The following is a 17,415-nucleotide window of genomic DNA, read 5'->3' on the forward strand; positions in this document are numbered from 1 at the left end:
ACTCATTTTTCTTGCTTGCTTGCTTTTTTGAAGATCAAAAAATAAAAATCTTTAAGAAGCTTTCACAGAATTGGAGACATATATTCATTCTTTATTCATCTTTTCACATTGGAATATAAACGTGTTATTAATTGACCAACCAACTACATGCCAAAGCCAATAAAATCATGATGAGTAAATCCAATAAATACTTCAAGTGAGCTCATCCATCTCCCTAAAGTTATATATGAAATGTTTTCAAGAAAAGAATAAAAATTTTGAGAATTAATATTTTATCTAATTTTCTGCATATCCATGTTAAAATATAAACAGATGACACATTTAATATTTTGACATATGATTTGTAAGGCAGCATACAAATCTGAAATACTTCCACTAGACTGAGACAACTTTTGCATTGTATTCTTATTATTCACACTCCTAAACAGATGTTGGAAACAGCCATTTTCCTAACATACTTGTAGGCAGATTGCCCTAGTTTTAATTGCTAATCTTAACATTTTGCTTCTTAAAAGTTTACCTTACTGTATTTAAATGTATCAAGATTAAGTGTTGTAAAACTCACCCAACTTCTAAAATTTATCAGCAACACATAGCAAAAGGAATAAAATCAAGTTTGCTATGATTTGCCAAACTGCAGTACACAGAAACTCAATTTCATAATCTCCAAATCATGCTAGAAAATTTTGAGAAACAGGTAACTAAAGAGAGAAACAAGAAACACCTTCCTAGGCCGGGCGCGGTGGCTCAAGCCTGTAATCCCAGCACTTTGGGAGGCCAAGACGGGCGGATCACGAGGTCAGGAGATCGAGACCATCCTGGCGAACACGGTGAAACCCCGTCTCTACTAAAAAATAAAAAAAACTAGCCGGGCAAGGTGGCGGGTGCCTGTAGTCACAGCTACTCGGGAGGCTGAGGCAGGAGAATGGCGTAAACCCGGGAGGCGGAGCTTGCAGTGAGCTGAGATCTGGCCACTGCCCCCCAGCCTGGGCGACAGAGCAAGACTCCGTCTCAAAAAAAAAAAAAAAAAAAAAAAAAAAAAAAAAAAAAAAAAAGAAACAGCTTCCTGTATATAAAGACCTCCAATGTGAAAGAAGCAGTGGAAAGAAAGCTGCATGGACTTAGAAAGAAGTCTGATTCACTTAACAAAATTTCAAAAGAGTAGATTTTCATTCAAGACAATAAAAATATTTTAATAATTTAAAATATCTAATTATTTGTATGCCTGATGGTAATGAATGTTGTGTTGATAGAGATAGCCACTAAAATATACTGTAGCTATCTGTCAGGGTTGTCTTAGAAAGTATTTTCACGTCAATGTTTCTAATACAAAAAAAAGGATAAATTCTTGAGGTCATAAATATTCTAATTACTTTGATGCGATTATTACTGATTGTATGCCTGTACCAAAACATTACATGTACCCCCTAAATATGTATTCCTATTATGGACCCATAAAAGTTCAAAATAAAAACATTTTTAAAAAGAGATGAGATGGAAAAAGTAGTAGTAATATCCCTTAAGGTGTTAAATTCTGAGCCTCAAAAACAACACTTGTATTAAAATTGTTACCTGTCTGATATTTCATTTTCTTTCTCCTGTGAATTAAGGAAAATTGAATAGTGTCTTTTTATAACTCAGAAGAAACAGCAAATGATTAAAATATGTTTAAAATGATTTAAAACTTGTTTAAAAAATCAGCATCAGTTAGAGTATATGGAAATTGAATTTTTCATGTGGTATTGATGGAAAATAAATTATTATAAATGTTCCATAGGATCCAGGGATTGTGTGTGAGCATTTCTGGGGCCCAACAATAACATTCTCAGGAATTATCTCCCAGAGAAATACTATACAAGGTTATCTCAAAGTTACACACAGGAAAACTCATCTGATTTATAGTGGTTTCAAATTTTAAGCAACTCAATAATGACTGACAAACAAATTTTATTATATTAAATAAATTGTAGAACATAGAATATCAGGCAGTCATTAAAATTAATGATATAGAACTACTTTATTTATTTACACAAAGATATGAGAAGGTGTATCCATACAAACAAAACCTGTCTTTCTGTGACTAAACACACATCAATACACCTACATCCACAGACACACATTTAGACTGAGAGTTAAATATGGGCACTGATTTTTGTACTTTTTCTTCTACTTATCTATATCATTTAACTTTGTTAAAAGGTATATATTATTTTAATGAGTCATTATTGAATCATTTTTATAGGTAAAAAAATTACGACAGTTTATCTTAGGCATGGAGGAGCTAAAAAAATAAAGAATAAAAGAAAAAGTCTTTATTGATACAGTGAAGAATGTGTCAAAACCAGCATACTATATTAATGTACAAAAGTCAATTATGTTTCCATATGAACAAAACAACCTACAAATGAAATGAAGAGAACAATTATATTCATAATAGTGTCAAAATGATTAGGAATGTATTAACTATATTAAATAAATATTTAGTGAGATCCTCCCGTATGACAGGCCCTGTTTTAGGCCCTGAAACAGGCTGATCCAACAGATAGCACTCCCGCATTCATACAGTTTCTATGCAGGTGCTTTGCATTTTTAAAATTTTCCAGATAAAGTTGCAATGAATTTTCATTCATAAGTAATTTTTATACTTAAATACCTGTTCTGTTAGATAGTTTCCTAGAATTGTTGTATTATAGGGCATGCAAATTTTAAAACTGTGATCACTATGGCCAATTGTCTTGTGAAAAGATAGTATTCACAGTCTATGAGAGAGCACTTACATTTAAACAATAGAAACCTGAGCATATAAATTTACTTAAACTGAATGATTTTCAAATAGTTCCAATTTTGCAGTAAAATTAATTTCAAATGGAATTATTTCAATTTTTTACTTATCAACTAATTGAATTATTGAATTAGCATCTAATTTACAGAAAGAAATCAAAACTGAACTACAACTATTGTACAGATAAGCTCATCCAAGAAGTAAAGATCTTTGCTGAAAGCTAGAAACAACTGCATTTGCTACTGAATTGTTCTGTAATCATTCCTCATGTATAGAATAAGAAGAGTCGTGTCCTATTTCTTTTCAAAACTGAATCAAGTTAAAAAACTAAATCAGATATTTAAAAGAAAACTGCCCACCAAAAAAGGAAATTGCCTTCCCTCACTTGAAAATAGCGGTATATTACCTTATTAAAATATCAATATGTAAGGTATGTGAGGTTGGTAAAGAAGAAAAAAAAAAAAAAAAACTCTTGTCAACCCTGAGGTTAGCAGGCTTTGTAAAAGTGACGTATTCTAGAAGCAGAGGATTATTTAGTGTACTAAAAGGTAAAATGGAAGGCCATCAAAAATAAAACCTCCCTGTTAAGCATGAATCAAATTCTCAACTTAACATACACATTCACAAGCTTCGAAATGTGCAAGAATAAAAATCAAAGTCTACTACAGAAAAATCTGTAAACACTTATTCAAACATCGAGTATATGACACACAACATTACTTAAGTCCCCAAAGATTTAGTTTAATATATTTTCCTATATTAGTGCTTGTAAATATGGGGGAAAGTAATGTGTTTTTATATTGCTTTTGGAATTATTCCCAATTACTACACAGTGTTTTATTGTGTGTTCTAGAAACTATCCTTAATACATATGTAGTCTAGAATTATTATTCCAGCAGTTATTCTTACAAGAGTTCTTGAAAATATGAAATACATTGAAAGCATTTTATGCATAGTCCACAAAAATTAGCAAGCATTTGTGTAACAACTATGCAAAAAGGTATACAAGCAGACTTCACTATCACCCACTTCAAATAATATCTATATAAGCATTAAAAAGGTATCTAACACAAAGCCCAAAAAAAACCTACTATTTCTACCATTTTCTTACCAAAAGTTAATGTGACTTGTACAGGAAGTTACATATTGCCATTGTCTATGTATACTTTATATTTTGGTTATCAATAAGAGTTAAGTCCTCTATGCTTCCACTTATTGACTTCACTGTTACAAATCTCCTATTACATTACTCCAAAAAGTAAAACAGTGAAAATGTCCATTCAGTGGAATACAACTCAGTCATTAAAAGAAATGAACTACTGATAAAAGGAACAACATGAGTGAATCACAAAAGTACTATGCTGAACAAAATAGCTAGATGCAAAAGAGTATATACTTTTCTGCTCCATTTATTTGAAGTTCTAGGACAGGAAAAGCTCATCTTTAGTAACAGAAATCAATGGTTGCCTGGAGTGGTAACGGGGACTGGGAATTAATGGTGAAGTGTTATAAGGGAAGGATTGGGGAAGAGAGAAATGTTCAGTATCTTGACTGTGATGTTTATTATACTAGTATAAATATGCTATGCATGCATTTGATAAAAACATATCAAACTATATGCTTAAATTGAGTGAATTTTTGGTATAAAGTTATGCCTTAAGTTGATTTTAAAATTCAACAAAGGAAAATAACTAAGAAGAGGAATAGGAATAGTTGGTCAGAATTGACAGAATTACCTTCTACTACATATTAGACACTTGATAAATATGTACTCAATGGATTTATTGCACACAGCAGAAAGCAAGGCAATGACTATTTCTCATATTTTATAGATTAAGATTAAGATACTGAGATTCAGAGAGACACAGAATTAGTCAACAATGAACTCTCTTGGTAGGTCACAGGCTAATAAATTGTAACTGTACCAGAATTCAAATAATTCTATAATAAAATGATGTTTCCATACATATTACCTGCACAATTCAAATTCAGTTGCAAGTAACTCACTGCATGGAGTTACAGAAATACTTACATGATATTGTGTTAAAAAGAGTATTCTTTGAAATAATTCACTTCTAGATCTTGGAAATCTTTCATTATAAAAAGTTCATTCAAGAAAATGGTATTTGTTAAATTGATATTTTTAACTATAGACTCAAATGTGAATACTGAAACACTGAATTTTTAAATATTGAGTTGAATTTCCTATTATAAAGGTTGGAATGAATCCACTTCAATCCCTATGCAATGCATGATTTAGTTTGTTCTATAATAGAAATTAAGAAGAATATAAAAATGAAGGCATGCCTATTGCAATCAAGGAGCATATAGTCTGAAAGATAACAAAAAACACATACAAAAATAAATATTACGAATGATTTATTAAACATTCTGGACTCATAAGGACACAAGTAGAAAACAACTTTATTCTTCCCCCATAATATGTTTTCAAATCAGCTTTCCTAACTTGTTTTCTTAGAATTGTATGAAATTCTGGGCAGTTTCATAGTTTATTCACTCATGTTCAGATAAATAAAAGTCAGTTTAGTCTTATTATGTAAGTTCTGAAATAACACATAGAAACTTGTTATGAAATTAGATGTACATAAATCAGAGATCTTACCTTTTCACACTCTATAAATAATTTCAAGGAGATAAACAGCTGAAAGGCACAGCAAGGCCTGAAGAGTGAAGACATCTCCCCAAGTTCTTTTTTCCTGTGTCAAACATTCACGTCTGGCCTAGAATAGCAAAAGAGGTTGAAAACATGCAACAGGGAAATATTAAATTATGAAATGTTGTTATTTTATACTCCAGAAGGTGATATAGTTTACATCACCTTCTTCACAGAGGCATGCCTCATAAATCCATAGATTCCAGGCTTATTTATTATAAGTAAATAATTCTATGGGGTAATTCTTTATATTCCTCTGATGACACATCAAACAATTACTATAGCTTTTGTTCTTAGGTAATTAATAGTACTCTCATCAGTTTATTCATAAAAACAGTCTTGTTTTGGTAATGAAAATGTCCAGGTCAGTGTAACAATCACAATTCAGAACTGTTGATGATAGAATTCTTCCCTCATCTAGCATAGCACTATCTCAGGTTGAAAGTTTGCAGTACTGAGAGGTTATTACTGAGCCAGCTACACCCTCATTCCCAAGTCACAGTATCCCACCCTTCTAAGATGAGGCCCAGGGAAAAAAGGACAAGGGAAATGATCCCCTATCTCCAGGCTTATGTGACTGCCTGGAACTCTCATCATCAAAGTACATCATTATAGCATTGATGTACTTTGGGTTTTGTATACTCAAAGATGACTCCTTCTGGAGTGTTGAGCGGATTTCTCTGAGGTTATCCCGTGAGATATCTCAAGTTGCAATTTCCATGACACAGACATCATGACCATGTTCCCTCAAGCAGCTTAAACTTCAGTTGCTGGGACTCCACTGATATGTTACTCTTCCCAGTGACTTCATCTCTCTGGGTAACCTTTGTGAATGAAATCCATTTCAAGGATTTCCCTGATTATCTCTTTCCCATGGATCTACTTGACTCACAAGAAGACTTATACATACTTTCTCCAACTGTGAAGGCACAGTTTGCTTGCAAGATAGCTTTCTTTCCCTTTGTCTTTGCTGCCAAGCGGGTGCTCTACCTGTGGTCTCTTGGCTTTAGAATTATTTTGTTGAGAATCAGATACAAGTTCCCTAAACTTCAGGGATGCAAATAAACTTTGAAACTCTTCTCACTGGCTACATGTAAAGTGAAGGCAAAACATCTTACTCTCTTTTCCTACTAAAGGGAAACTCTCTCTACAGGTATCCTCTCTGTCAATCCTTCAGTTCCTATTTAGTAGACTAGAAGTGACTTATTATTAACATCAGCAGAACCATTTTTCCAAATTATCAGTTTGTCCAAGATAGCTGAGGATAGTTGGCAAGAATTATATAACCTAAGATTCTTAACCTCAGGAGCCTCAGCTTATACTGAGAAAGAATGAGTTCCAAGACAACACACACACACACACACACACACACACACACACACACACACACACACTTATTTTCCATATTTGGTTACATTATTAAGCAAGACAGACAGTGTTAAGTTCCATAAGAGAAGAACGAATTATGTGCAAGAGAAACATGAATAAAGATAAAGAAGTAATCATTTTCTAAACACTTCCAACAACCTGGGAACATCTATACAGCATATTTCAGCCCATTCCATGATTCAGAAACTTCAATAGAATATGATTTTTGATACTTAGCTAAAATATGCTTCCTCAACTCTCGCTGTTTCTGGTTCTACCTTTGAACACCACACAAACCAAGTTGATATTTGAACCACAGCACAGCCCTTCAAAATATGTACCATATTCCTACAGAACTAACTACTACACTCAAATTATTTAGTCATTTCTCAAAGATATGGCTTTGACTTCTCTCATCATACTGGGTACTCCCCTCTAACTCTATTATGTTCTTCTTTCACTCTTCCTAAAAGTCATGTTCCTGAGATTACAAAAGTGTTGAAGCTGACAGAATTACCCTAAATACTATATTTCTAAAAATGCAACAAAAATTACAACATCACTTCTAGTTAGATAGATCATATAGTTGAGTTTTCTGAGTTCTTGCTTAAAAAAATTCTAATACAGGCACTTTTTTTTAAATTTAAAAAAAGGAGTCTCATAATGTTGCCCAAGCTGGCTTCAAACTCCTAGGCTCAAACAATCCTCTTTTCTCAGCTTTCCGATTTGCTGGGACTACAGGTGTATGCCACCATACGAGGCTAATATAGGTTTTACAAATAAAAAATTGAGGAAGGCCAGATGTTTTGAAACCTGACCTGTCATGACCTGGACAGGATGCACCAACACCAATTCCAAAATCATTCTGTAGTACTTCAGAAAAAAGTGATTAAAACTTTTTAAACAAATTTTTCAGATAAAACCTGGATCTGAAATAAGATGTGAAATTGATATGAGACTAAAAAACAATAGAGTTATCTATTACATCAAGCCAAAAAATGAATTCTATATAATATGTGCAAATTAATATAGACAATGAGAGTACAACATGCCTAAACATTTTCTTCAAGGACCTTACATTATTTCTAAGAGGAAACGATATATACACATAAATATATATTAAAGTTACATTGAAATTTTGCATTGGCAGTTTTGCTAAAGGAAAGAAAAGAGATGTGTAGAGGTTCAATAAAGCAGACTCACTATCAAAAAATTTTATGAAAAAGATAGGACATCAGCTGAACTAAAAAAAAATGACTCAAATTCAGATCAATGGAGAGGATTAAATTTAGCATTCTAGGTGACACAAATGTTGTGCAAAAAGGTCAAGAGAATAATACATAAGGCATATTTGGTCATTACAAGTAAATTATTATATTTGGAGAAAAGGAAGTCTTACAAAATAAGTGGGGAAAGGTGGTGATATGGTTTGCATGTCCTGCCCAAATCTCACGTTGAATTGTAATCCTCAATATTGAAGTTGAGGCCTGGTGGAAGGTGCTTGAGTCATGGAGGTGGATCCCTTATGGCTTGGTGCTGTCTTTGCAATAGTGAGTGAGTTCTTGTGAGCTTTGGTCATTTAAAAATGTGTGGCACCTTCCCCCTTACTCTCTCTCTAGCTCCTGCTCCCACCATGGCTTCCCCATTCACCTTCCACCATGATTGAAAACTCCCTGAAGCTTCACCAGAAGCTGAGCAGATGCCAGCTTCCTGGCAGCCTGTAGAACCATGGGCCAATTAAGCCTCTTTTATTTATAAATTGCCCAGTCTCAGCTATTTCTTTGTATATAAAATGCAAGAATGGACTAACACACATAGGATGAGGCCAGAATATATGAGGTTTTAAATGATGAATGAGAAGTTTAAACTCCAATCAACTGGACAGAGATAGTCATTGGTAGCTTTGATCCAGACAATGATATGCATACATCAGTGTTTTAGTGGGGGTAATCTAGTTGAAGTATATGAAACAGATTCTAGACAAGAGGATTCAGCTGGTGAATTAGTTGGCGAATTAGAATTAACCATTAATGAATGAGGTGAAATAACCAAGGACTGTTAAAAAACGTCTATCTGAGAAAAAAAAAAAATACAAAAATAGCAATCTGGTAATAGCCTTAATGTGAAGCAAGAACGAGAACGTCTATAGAGATTACAAAGGTAGTACTGTTGTTACTGGCAATGATAGAGAAGAAGGAGAAGTGGATAAAACATGCTAATTTGAGGTAAGAGTAAAACATCCAAAATTATCTGGCAAGAGCTTTGTAATATGAGCTAAAACTCAGGAGGGGGACCAAAGTTGATATGGATTCAGCCATAAAGAAGCATCTGAAGCTACGAGCCATAAAGGAGGAAAATAAATAACACGAAGTACATTAGGCTAACCTTGGAAAACAGGGAGTTAAAGCCAATGGAGGCGGCAAAACACCCCAAAGAAGAAACACAACCAGAAGAAATGTATCATATCAATCCCTTACAAGCCAGAGCATGAGCAGAGGAAGGACTGAGATTGCTAGGCAGCAGACGTAGGGCACTTTATATTAAAGCTTCTGAGACCAACCTAGAAATCAATTAGTATGCAAAATCAGTCATTTAAGAGATAACCTGATGAACCAAGATTCGATGTCAGTCTTTAGGCTTGGTTATGTTTATTACCCATGAGCAGTGGTCGCGAATTTTTAACAATTGCCAGACAGCAAGGTGGAACCATAGAAACTAGAAGAGGTGAACATTGAAGAGAGGATATTTAATAGTGCTAAATACATAAAGTAAAAAAAGAAGATACTTTGACGATCTTCTGATATTTTTCTAAGCAAAATTATATATACAAGAGTCCTTCCAAATTGTTTCAGATTTGTTCTATTAGTTGGCTTAATGTTCCTATTATGATGCTGTTTCATGCTGCTCACAAACCTTTTATAAACCTCATATAAGTCCTGGTCAAATAATAAAAAATGTTGAATTAACGAAGTAGAAATTAATGATAATTCGTTCAAATAGAAAAAGAGCATAACTTCAGTAGAGTTTTAATTGAGCAACAATTTCAATATTTAGACACTTACTAAAACTGGTATTTTAAAGGAAAAAAAAATACATCTGTTAACATGCTACCCTTCAATTTTTTTTTTGACAATTTAGTATGTATCTTAATAAATAGATGTCAGAATATATCAGCTATGGGATGGATATATGCTATCAAAATTCATTAATGTAAAATTGAAGTGACATGTTTCCTAATTGTCTTTATAATTACACAAAGCATCAAATATCGAAGAATAGAAAAAAGAAAGTATTGCTTTTTCCTCATTCCTCTGCCCAGGGACAGTATAATAATCTGAAGACATTAGATAGTGTAGACAGATGATCTGATTAATTCACAATTTTCAGTTTGCCATGTATGAATGGCCACAAAAAAATTCTTCCCATCATTGTATTTCTAACAACTGTCCTGATATTATTCTTCTCCTCTTCAAAGTAAGTCCATTTGGGTTACTTGATCTATTTACTTCAGAATATTCATGTATATCAAGAAGGTTCTTTTTGCATTGTTCTTATCTAAGGATATGTTCTTTATAAATTTAGAAGAATATGACCTTAAGTAGTAATGATATCTAAGACTTTAAGGAAAATACATTTAAAATTAAGAGGTAAACTTTGCTCAAATATTATATCAAATATTACAATAACAGAAATTCTAAACGTAATAAGATCATGGCCAACCCCTGAGCAAACTGATAGACAAGTTATTTAATGAATTAATTGTCATAAAACAGAAAAATGCAAATAATGCTATATGAGTATTATATGTGGGGGGAACCACATAGACTAAGAAAAAGAATTTATTTTAGACTTGAAAAATTGAACATTTCTGTATGCAAGAAAATCAATATTTATTGAGAATGAGTGCATATTGATGTTGGAGAATATATACACATATTAAAATGTATACTTGGAGTTGGTGATAAAAATATGTATTTTCTCTAATTTTTTTAGTAATTCTTTTAAAATATTTTCAGAAACAGTCCTCTTTGATTAGTGTGTAATTCAAAAAAAAATTGCAGATGTTGTCTCAATTTCTGAAGTCACTTAATTAAAATGAAAACTGAAGTGCAACTAAGAATGAAATAGTGGAAATATCATATAACTTAGAGTCAGAATTCTGCTGACCTGAATTCCAGTCCTGACTGCTTCATTATTAAGTTTCCTTAGCTTCAATTACTGCATTTTTAATGAGTTTGGACCAAGTGGATGTTTTTCAAACTTCTCTTAGCAACTGAAGTTTCTTCAAAGGAAAATTCATGTGGAAAAATAATATATTTTACATGCCCCAAAACAAATAAATCAGAGAGAGAGTATGTGTTCATCCAAGATCAGGCACCGTGGGGGGCAAATTGAAAACCACTAAACCAGCTGGTGCTGCCCAATGCTAACATTTGGGAACCCTCAAACTGGTAATGTTATATTAATCATAATAGCAACATTTATTGACATCTGGGTTAAACACTTTATATATTTTACCTTATTTACTATCTAACAATACTAAATAGAAAATGAAACCCAATTCATTAATTTACCCAATAGTCACACAGATCGTAAGTGATAGAAATCAAACCCAGACAATGTAACGCCAAAGCTCAACTGATTTTCACAAGAGCTACCATTTGTTAAATATTTACTACATACTAGGCACTGCACTTGCTTAATGCAGCAAAAATGTTGATTGGGTATTATTATCCTATTTTGCAGATGAGAAAACTGAGGCTTAGATGATTTAGGTAACTTGTTCATGGTCACACTTCGAAAAGATATTTATGTCTCCCTTTTCTTTGACATTAGTAAGCTATTCCTCAGCAATTTTCAATTTTTCAAGCCCACTTACATGTTATCATTGTTAGTTATAAACATTTGCCACCTTTAGAAGTTGGATATGCACTGTGAAAATCTGATGTGTGTGTGTGTGTGCACGTGCATGCATGTGAGTGTGTTTCAAAGCTAGGCATCATGGTTCCCTGTATGGCTAAAATATGGCGAAAGCCCAGGAAATCATAGTATCATTCCTTTATAATAGTATTTATAGGCAGCTCAATGGTTTACGCACATAATCATTATTATTTTTCTGTAAGTCTGTAATAAACTAATTCTACTATAAACAGAAGATAGATAGATAATGAATGCAACCATTTAATATAAATGATCTTTTTTAATTAGTAGATATGTAACACTTATTCCACATTTTCTATAAATTTTGCAAGAATAATCCTCATCTTCAATATTCTAGATATTGAATATTAACATCCCAAATACACATGCACACAATAGCATGAATAAAGAGTACTTGACTCTCCAAGAGTAAAAAAAGTATTAGACAATCCAATCAGAGACATTTTCATTTTTAGAATTCATAAATTAAAGGACACTTTGTTTTAGATTTTACTAACTTACAGCTTCTTCAGTTTCTCACAAACAGAACATAAGGAGAAAGTGATTTTAAAGAGATATTGAGCCTCATATATTAGAAATAAAGTGCTGGATTTCATCCAGAAGCAAACTGGTAATTGTGTTAAAATGTGGATGCTGAAATCTCTCCCTGAGCTGCCTCTTCAAGTTGACCAGGTCATGCTAGTGACTGCCAAAAATCCAAAATTGGCCCTTGTTCTCAAGTCAGTGTATAGGGGCTGGCCAGCTGGAAAATTGCCTGAGGAGTTGCAATAATTTGAAAATCATCAACATAAATTTTCTCCCTAAAAAGAATGCTTCTTCTGGGGAAACTGAACCACTATTCCAGGGGTCTGTTGACACATTTTAGGTACTTTACCGACAGCACATCCAGGAACTGGCCTGAATTTATGCTTACAGGTCCAAAATTGACACCCACTTGGAAAGAATAGAAATGAACACAGCCCCATTTCCTAGGAAATAAGAACTTCAGTTTTTGAAAAAATCCATAATAATGTCTTGACACAAGGCTTAATATTGGATAAGAGTTTTCTATTTGTACTAAAATCTTCCTTCCACCAATGGTCCTTAAATAGCTTTTGATGGAAAATCACAGGAATTTCTGGTATAATTGAAAGTGGAATTGAGGAATTCATTCGCTTTGCGTAATAAAGTTGCCATTAACTCTGCGAAAAGGAAAGACTTTACAAAAGTAACTTCACATTACCTGACCACATTGCACTGCCCAGTATATTAAGCACTAAACTGATAACATCTTTAAAAGGCCTATTGAATGTAGCCAAGATTCTTATCATTTAGCTTGTGGAATGCTCTATCTCTGAAATCAAGTTATATAAGCCAATTATGCAAAAATATTTCAGGGCACTCTTTGATCAGCTTACTCTCTCCTTTTGGAATATTCGGAACACAAGGATAGGTGGTGCAGTTTTTTTCTTTTTTTTATTTGTCCTGTGATCTTTCTGAACCTAAGAACTTACGTTCACAAAATGGATGATGATCATCAAAGTCTTCAGAAACATTCACTGAAGACACAGCCAGCCAAAGTGATGACAGTTAGCCGAGGAGACACAAATCTTCTGAGAATTATCATCCACACCCTGTTACAAGCTACATTTTAAAGGAATGCTAGAAAATTGTTTTTATGTAATGTTTAGATATGCATTTAATTAACCAGAAGAGCAATATTTTTCTTGTGAAGAATGTCAACAACCTACCCATCTAAAAATTATGACTCTATTATATGAAAAGGCTCTACAAAACTAGAAAAAGAACAATAAAAAAAGTAATGCTTTATGATAACAGTATTTTCACATAAATCATGGCAACTTATTCTTACTTCAGTCTTCTGGGTAGGAATCAATTATTAGTCCAAATTCATAGATGAGGAAACAGGTATAGTAGCTTTATCATTAGTGTGAATGGGTGAGCAATGAGGATGAAATCACCAAGAATGATGACACAAATAGTGTTGGAGAGGAAAAGAATCAGGAAAGATGCCAAAGAAATCAGAGATGGTGGGAGTGGTCAGAGGGCAGAAGCCACAACATTTACATCTGTGACTACTTGTAAGTGATACATTTACAATAAAGGCCTAGTTCTTTTAAAATGTCTGGAGAAAGAAAGAAAGAAAGAAGGAAGGAAGGAAGGAAGGAAGGAAGGAAGGAAGGAAGGAAGGAAGGAAGGAAGGAAGGAAGGAAGGAAGGAAGGAAGGAAGGAAGGAGAAAAAGAGAAAGAAAGAAAGAAAGAAAGAGAGAGAGAAAGAAAGAAAGAAAAGAGAGAGAAAGAAAAGAAAAGCTGACAGATTGAGCTACTATTCTACCTGATGTCAAAACATATAATTTGATTTAGCTCATTTATACAGCAAAACCTTTATATATGAATTTAAAGTTATTTGAGCTGAGCTGTTGAAAACGTTTTATTTTTTACTTCATGATGTAAAATGAATTCAAAGAAAAAACAAAAAATAAATAAGTAAATGCATTCATTCAGCAAACATGTACTGAGTGTCCTTTGTATCATTTGCCCTTCTCATCTTTCAGGGCCCAGCTTCAGTGTTGCCTTCCCAGAGAGATCATCAGTCTAGCTAATGTACTCAGCCCTTGCCCCCTTCCAGTCTCTTTTTAGCTCAATACCCTGTTTTATGTCATTCATAGCACTTACCACTATTTGAAATTATCTTATCTACTTGTCTATATATGTTTGTTTTCTGTCCACTGCCCACCATTCCCCCTCGAGTAGAATGTGAGCTCTTTGAAACAGGGAGTGTGGCCATTCTCATCAATACCACATCCCCAGTGCCTTGAACAGCATCTAGGTGCTGTAGGTGCACAATCTCTGTTGATGGAAGGGATAAAGGTTTACCTCATTTTGCACAATTTCATACTAAATAGTAATTCTGAATATATTATTGCAATTGATTCTCAGAAAAATACTATAAAATACTTACAGTTAGAAAATATGTCTAGAAGGCTGGGCGCGGTTGCTCACGCCTGTAATCCCAGCACTTTGGGAGACTGAGGCGGGCAGACGATGAGGTCAGGAGTTCGAGACCAGCCTGACCAACATGGTGAAACCCTGTCTCTACTAAAAATACAAAAATTAACGGGGTGTGGTGGTGCATGCCTGTAATCTCAGCTACCCGGAAGGCTGAGGCAGGAGAATTGCTTGAACCCGGGAGGCAGAGGTTGCAGTGAGCCAAGATCACACCATTGCACTCCAGCCTGGGTGACACAGTGAAACTTCGTAAAAAAAAAAAAAAAAAAAAAAAAAGAAAGAGAAAGAAAGAAAGAAAGAAAGAAAGAAAGAAAGAAAGAAAGAAAGAAAGAAAATATGTCTTGAAAACATCTTCCTATACTTTCCCAAGCTCATAGTTCACAACATAAAATCTGTGTTCACAGATTGTAATAGTCGTTGAAAGACACTTGTGTTCTCAAGATGTCTTCAGTACTGTACACTTGCCAGATTGAGTCCCATCTGCCGTGTTCATTGTATGTTCCAGATGTAGAAGCAAGCACCATGCCCACACAAACTTTTAGGAAAGCTTTGTTTAATAAACAGTATGAAGAACTGAGAACTACTAGAAAATCCACCCACTTAGCTCCTCCAACTAGCCCAGCTGTTCGTGAATGCTAAGGCATGCTTCCACACACCATTATGTGAAAAAGAATTTGTTTCTTTTTGCAAGATAGTTTTATTCAATCCAGTAGAGAAAATCTATTTAAGTTTTAAAGGGCATGATATTTCTTGGTTAATTGTATTGTTAATTTTTCTTTTAGACAGATATAGTGATGTACATCATATATTTTGGAATCTGCTTTTTTGTTTCTAATTATAAAAGTGTTGCCAGATTGTTCGGTTTGTCAAAATATATTTCATTTTCTTCTAGTGTATACAGCTAAATTTTATTTTCTAGTTCCAAGAGCAGTTAAGTGAGACTGTGCCTGGGATCTGGCCTGAAGATGATGTGTAATGCATATAGGACAAACTGGTTAAGAAACAGTTCTAATGGGTAGGTCTCAGAGGACTTAAAGGAAGATAGAGCCACATGATGTCAGAAGCAGGGATTCCTAAAATACCACTAGAGGCACATACAATTGGAAAAACCCACATTGGACTGTGACTTTAATGAGTTATACATTTCTATTATGTCAAGCCAGTGAGGTGTTTTTTTTTTTTAATTTATTTATTATTATTATACTTTAAGTTGTAGGGTACATGTGCATAACGTGCAGGTTTGTTACATATGTATACTTGTGCCATGTTGCTGTGCTGCACCCATCAACTCGTCATTTACATCAGGTATAACTCCCAATGCAATCCCTCCCCCCTACCCCCTCCCCATGATGTTCCCCTTCCTGAGTCCGAGTGATCTCATTGTTCAGTTCCCACCTATGAGTGAGAACATGCGGTGTTTGGTTTTCTGTTCTTGTGATAGTTTGCTAAGAATGATGGATTCGCCAGTGAGGTTTTAAGAATAATCTGTTACTCTGCTAGTGTTATTTTCTATCATGTTATTTATGGTAGAAATGTGAAAATACAAAAATGTATCACCTACTTTTACATATTCGTTATTCTAGATGAGCCTCAGAATTATTATGTTTGGATTCTAACTGGGATTGCAATGAATGGCAATGTTAATCAATATTATCTTGTCATATTTATAAGGTACATACCTTATTTGGATAGGAATATATAATATTATAAATATGATAAAATAATATAGTATTATGTTTAGTATTTTTTTATGACAATGCTTGGTATTATAACAATACTATATATTATTATCCATATATATCTTATTAATATATATCTTATTGATAACAATATTTAGTCCTACTACAAATATGACAAAATAATTTGAATATCAGTTTTTACTTAGGAACTGTGTATTTTTAAATTAGGTTTATTCTGAGGTGTCTGGGGTTTTAATTTATTTATTTGTTGCAATTATGCTTGGTATACCTTTCCTTATATGATTTTCTTGCTTACAGTTTTATTAGTCACGCTATGTATTTTGTGACCAGTCACATTATTAAACTATTTTGTTCTTTCTACTAGTATTTTTACCCATTCTCTTAGATTTTAAAAATATATAATCATATCATTTATCAATAATGATAATATTGTCCCTTCTTTCCTGATATGTATAATCATCATTATACATCTTTGGCTAATTTCATTGTCTATAACATTTCCAGGAAAATATTAAAGAACAGTGGGGAAACTAGGAATGCCTGCCTTGTTTCTGACTTCAATAAGAATTCTTGGATTGTTTCATCCAAGAATGATGTTTGTAAATGGTCTGAGATATGCATATAATTTTACCTTAAGTTATCATTCTCTTCCTTTTTTACAAAGGACTTTTCTTGTTTTACCTGCAGTCAGTGGTACTAGAAGATTTAATATTGTTAAGCCTTCATGCAACCTAAAATAAACCCTACATGGTCTTGGCATATTATTCTTTTAATGTCAAGCTGGATTTTATTTTCTAGATTTTGTTAACTAGTTTGCATTAATATTCATAAGTAAGATGGCTTATCATTCTCTTTTTTGTGGTTTATTTGTCAGATTTTGGAGTCAATGTCATATTAGTTTTTTTTTTTTTTTTTTTTTTTTTTTAAGAATTGGAATACTT

At 33.4% G+C, this 17,415-nt stretch overlaps 1 long non-coding RNA gene across 1 annotated transcript in view; it reads right to left on the reverse strand.

Moving 5' to 3' along the window:
- The window catches only part of LOC139355822 (uncharacterized), a 62,785-nt gene that overhangs the window by 10,080 nt on the left and 35,290 nt on the right, over positions 1–17,415 (reverse strand). The window contains exon 2 of the long non-coding RNA XR_011606944.1: positions 5,406–5,523. This is a non-coding gene — a long non-coding RNA (uncharacterized lncRNA). The remainder of the gene's footprint in view (positions 1–5,405; positions 5,524–17,415) is intronic.

This window comes from Macaca nemestrina, chromosome 8 (genome assembly GCF_043159975.1).
Source record: "Macaca nemestrina isolate mMacNem1 chromosome 8, mMacNem.hap1, whole genome shotgun sequence".
NCBI lineage: Eukaryota > Metazoa > Chordata > Mammalia > Primates > Cercopithecidae > Macaca > Macaca nemestrina.